The following is a 5,699-nucleotide window of genomic DNA, read 5'->3' as shown; positions in this document are numbered from 1 at the left end:
TGCTTTCCTTACTGGTTTAAAGTTCCATTAAGGCGTGGATGTTTTAATAATTATTGTTCAATTAAGGCGTGGATTTTTATACCCTACACAACTTTGTTGTCAGGGTATTATAGCTTTGTGCAGCCTTAAAAATTTGTAACACCGCGAAATATTGGTCCTAGGCCCACCTTTAAGTATACCGATCGTCATATCTCGACCAGCTGAGTCGATCTAGACATGTGTGTCCGTCCGTCCATCCGTCTGTCCATTATATTTTGTAAACACGATACAGGCCACAGTTATGGACCAATCTTCACGAAATTTTTCATGTAGGAAGGGTTCTGGCCAATGAAGACCCCTATTGTTTTTGGACTAACTACTTAATTTTTGTCAGTTTTTCGGGTCGCTCCACAGGTCGCAATTATAGCCCAAATATCGCAAATTTTTACTTGAATAATGGGATGGGGTCAAAGAATAAGCATGCCTGTTTTGATAAAAAATCGGTCAATATTTAGCAGGTCAAATGGAACCTGACTTTTGTGTGAAAAATTACAAAATTTATATTCTATAGCGTATATATTTACCCCTGAAGGACATAGACCCGAGAATCGAATAGTATATTCAAGAGGAGTGGTTGACCTTTAAATTGATACCAATTATATTATCGTATGTACTCGGATGTGGGAGTTACACGTAAATATTTATTTATGATGATCAGATAATAATATTGGAATGAAATGCACCGAAAACATATTTTTGGTTTTTTTTCGAGTCGATCTATAGGCCACAATTGAAAGCCGAACATTAAAACACAACCCACGGTAAAGGAAATCAGGACAGGTAATTAGAGGGGGCTTACTGAATATTAGTAATAATAATATTTGCTAACCTCAAGTCGGTCAAGAGGGTGCTAATATCGCGAAGTATGGTCTAAGCTCTTAATGTAGTACCACAGTAAGTTAGATTTCCGTGGAAGTTATGTAGGGTATCAAATGGTCGACCCCGTTCGACTATACTACTCCGCTCACTGGTTTAATAAATATTTTTCAAGTGCCCAAAATTCGTGGATTTTTTAAAAATTATTTTTTAAAGTGTCAAAAAAGCGTGGATTTTTTAATTTGATTTGTATTAACAATTTTTTTTAAAGTTCAACATGCATTGGTTTTTAAAATATATTTTCCATATACCAACAGGGCGGGGATTCGCAGCTTATTTTATGATTTAAATTAAATTATCTCTTTTGTTCACAAAAGAAAAATTGTGAAATCTGACCATATTTTTTTTAGTTTCCACTTATAAATTACATGTATAATTCATAACCACAAAATTCTACGATCAATTCTGGAAAAGGCCAACATCTTTCCATCCATCCTAGCAGCCGAACAATCATCAGATGTTAACATGTTTCCCCATTGTCATTTTTCTACCAGAAGGTATTTCATGAAAATATCTGCAACTTGAAACGTGAGTGAAAACTGAATTAATTTTCAATTGCAAACGCAAGAACCCATCAACATCAAAACAAACATACATACATATGTATGTAGCATATCCACATACATATATGTCATTGAATATTGCACAGCCATCAATATGTTTTGCAGCATTCCACATACCACAACACTGACTGACCATTGAATTGCATTACATTACAAGCGGCAACATGTCTCTCTCGCTCCTTTTTAAGCACTTCAAACAAAATCAAATACCAGCGAATCAATGACTGACTATCCGAAGCGTGCGTATCATCATCATCTAGAGAAGGCTATTCGACTGCTGATGCTACTGGTGTCGTTGTGGTGTATCGCCATTACCGCCGCCACAAAATTGACTCGTGCCAATTCCACCAAAACAATCTTTAGGATTGCAATTGCAATTCGTTCGCTTTGTTCAACATTTCGTGATGTATGCCACAGCGAAATATGAAGAGTCCGTTGCATAAAAATTGAAAGAAATAAAGCAACAACAACATACACCATCTTAAAAGTGATCATTAACCAAGAGAGAAAGATTTGTGGCGAAACATATTTATTTCTTTAGAATAAATTGATTTTTAAATAGGGTATGTGGGGAGAGAGGGTTGCCAAATATTGAGGATTTCTGTAGATGAATAATATTGCCCGAAGAGACTGATAAATCTCCTAGTCTGCAAGATGAATAGGTCCTCTATAACTTATATAATCCCCAAAATACCAGCTAATCGTACGGTTGCATGGGGCCAGGTACCGTTATATAGGAGATAACGACAGAAATCGTCATAGAATTTTATTCCGATCAAGAATATATATACATTTTCAGGTGAATATTTCGAGGTGTTGCAAACATAATGTCGAATTTAATATACACTCCACTTTAAAATGGTTGGTATATAATATATAGTCATTCGAATCCTGGCTTTCGGATTCGTTATAACACCACACGGAAGCTCGTCAACCAATACCGGGATTCTGGGACTCGGTTGCTCAATAAATGCCACTCCTTGGTTATGTGTAGTAACTGAGCCCAGGATGGCTCAGTTTTGGCTCGTTTTAGACTTACAGACTCTTGTGCAGATTTCACAACTAGTTGAATTTTGATGACCTCTTTGTTGTGGTTTGCAAGAACCTCCTTCGCTCCTACCGTTGCATACGAACCTGTCTTTCGAATGACCTCATCGCGGACTTATCGTAGAAGACGAGTATGATTTATACATTAAATCGATGGGGGATTTTATCTGCTTTTAGAAAACCTTTGGTAGGTATCCCGCTTGCATAAGGTATCTTGAGAATACTCCATTTGCAGAAGATCTATCATATATTATATGTTCAGCTGATGGTGACCCTACTCCTGAAGATTACATTTTTTTATCCTCATCTCTTTCGTTTGTAAAATATTTTACAGGTTCACAATAAAAACTAATGCCTTTATGTTGTGGCTCTGGTGGAAACAATGTTGCGAATTCATTTACAAATGGGCGGAATTGCAAATGAGTGTGTGTTCATTGTGAAAAATTTAAGGCCCTCTAAAGGATAAGCTGGAACTTATTGTTTAGAACCATACAAGACAAGTCAAATAGATTTTAATTAAAAAGTAGTGTTTTTATATGTGCACTAACATATGCCCGCAACTTCGTTAGCGAATGTAGGAATTATTTAATAATGTATTAACATATTATTTTATTTTTAGATAAAACTGCATATGTCTAAAAAAAACAATCCACACATTAATATCGACCATACATTAAATTTGAGTTCCATTTAGTACCAAATTTCATGATTCGAGCTCTAAAGGTTCACCCAAATCCAAATTTTAACAAATTTCCCATACAATTTGTACCAAATTTAGTACACAGTAGTACGAATTTCAAAAACTTCCAACTTAACCCAAACCAATACCCCCACAGTGATCCTAAATCCATTTTCACGATTCAAACTCTATCAGTTCACTCACAATTCAAATTGTACCAAATTTGGTACACATTTGTTCAAATTTCCAAAACTTCCTACATACCCCAATCATACACCCCCACAGTGATCCTAAATCCATGTTTCAGGATTCAAACTCTATCGGTTCACCCATAATACAAATTGTACCAAATTTAGTACACAGTAGTACGAATTTCCAAAATTTCCAACTTAACACAAACCAATACCCCCACAGTGATCCTAAATCCACAATTAAAATTTTACCAAATTTAGTACACAGTAGGAGGATTCCAACTCTATCAGTTTACCCACAATTCAAATTATACCAAATTTAGTACACAGTAGTACCAATTTCCAAAACTTCCTACATACCCCAATCCTACACCCCCACAATGATACTAAATTCAAGTTTTAGGATTCCAACTCTATCGGTTCACCCACAATTCAAATTGTACTAAATTTAGTACATAGTAGTACCAATTTCCAAATCTTCCTACATACCCCAATCCTACACCTCCACAGTGTTCATAAATCAAAAGTTCAAGATTCCAACTCTTTCGGTTCACCCAAAAAATCAAATCGTACTAAATTTAGTACATAATAGTACCAATTTCCAAACCCTTCTACATACCCCAATCCTACACCTCCACAGTGATCCTAAATCAAAATTTCAGGATTCCAACTCTATCGCTTCACCCACAATTTAAATTGTACCAAATTTAGTACACTTAGTACAAATATTTTAAACTTCCTACATACCCCAACCCTACACCCCAACAGTGATCCCAAATCAAAGTTTCAGGATTCCAACTCTATCGGTTCACTCACAATTCAAATTGTACCAAATTTAGTACACATTAGTACAAATTTCTAAAACTTCCTACATATCTCAACCTTACACCTCAACAGTGATCCTGGCTCCAAATTTCATGATTCCAGCTGTATTGGTTCACCTAAAATTCAAATTGTACCAAATTTAGTACCATTTAGTACACATAAGTATTATTTTCGTAAACTGCATCCTGACCTCAATCCCACACCCCTACAGTGATCCTGACTCCAAATTCCAAAGTTATTTGCTACATCTATTCTACACTCCATCAGTGACCCTCAATCCAAATCAGATTTCTAGCTCTACTGGTTCGCTAAATACAAATGATACGACATTTATTTTTCGTACGGTCCTAGTACGAATTTCCAAAAACCCAGCCTTATCTGGCACCTTTGGACCAAAAGTGACCCTCACCCAAAATTTCAAGATTCTAGCTTCGGTCGTTTCATCTGGGCGTTGAGGAATCGTTAAATCAGTCTGTCAGTCAGTCAAGCACTTTACTCTTTTATTAGTATAGATTGGGATGGAGTCAAATGTTGAAATTTTAAGAAATTTCCGAAAAGATTAAAATTTCGCCCATAATGAGTCTGGAATTCCAAAAATCGATTGGGATTGTCTGTCAGGAGGTTTTTGTTTTATTCCCTGACTAAACGAAACACCAACTAACAGACAATCTGGTTGGGCAATTCGAACAATATTCAGCATACCCAAAATGCAGCGGAACTATTTTTTTCGAAGATGTTTTTGAGGTCTTTGATTTTTGCCAAGAGGTAGCGTAGCGTAGGTCCCATAAAACGCTACCTCCCGGTATAGTACTTCAAGGGGTTTAGCCTTAGTTGCTAAAAGAAATAGTTACAAATTGACAATTACATTAAAAATATTCATAAAATTTGTATCGATGTAGAGACCCAATACTTGGTACAGCTCTCGTTTAATGGATCTGCCGAATTATCCTATCTAGAAGTGTGTGTCAGTCCGTCCGTCGGTCCATTATAATTTGTAAACACGATACAAGCAACAGTTATGGACAATTCGTCACGAAGTTTTGCATGTAGGACGAATTCTTGCCAAAGAATATCCCTATATGTTTGGTAACATTTAGGGGATGGACACTTAGGGGATGGACAGCTCGCTCTCTACGCCACAATAATGACCTAAACATTACGAAATTTTACACAGAGAAAGGGATCTGACCATGAAATAAGCAAGACCCTTTTGATGAAGATCGGCCAATATTTAGCGGGTTAAATGGACCCAAACTTTTGTGTGAAAAATTAAGAAATGTGTATTCTATGGCGTATATATTATATTTAATCCTGAAGGATATAGACCCGAGAAGTTGGCAGTATAATCTAGATCAGAACATCATTTAGCGTGTTGAGGATCTGCAAGGAGCATTTAAAAAAGCTTCTGGTACCAAATAGTGGCGGTGAAGAAGATACCCCAGAACCAATAAGAGACGAGGGTATATATTGTATACCCCC

This window comes from Musca vetustissima, unplaced genomic scaffold, assembly GCF_032173495.1.
Source record: "Musca vetustissima isolate MV318-11 ecotype Yass unplaced genomic scaffold, APGP_CSIRO_Mvet_v1 utg17308, whole genome shotgun sequence".
Taxonomy (NCBI): Eukaryota; Metazoa; Arthropoda; class Insecta; order Diptera; family Muscidae; genus Musca; species Musca vetustissima.
Note: the sequence above shows the minus strand (reverse complement) of the source record.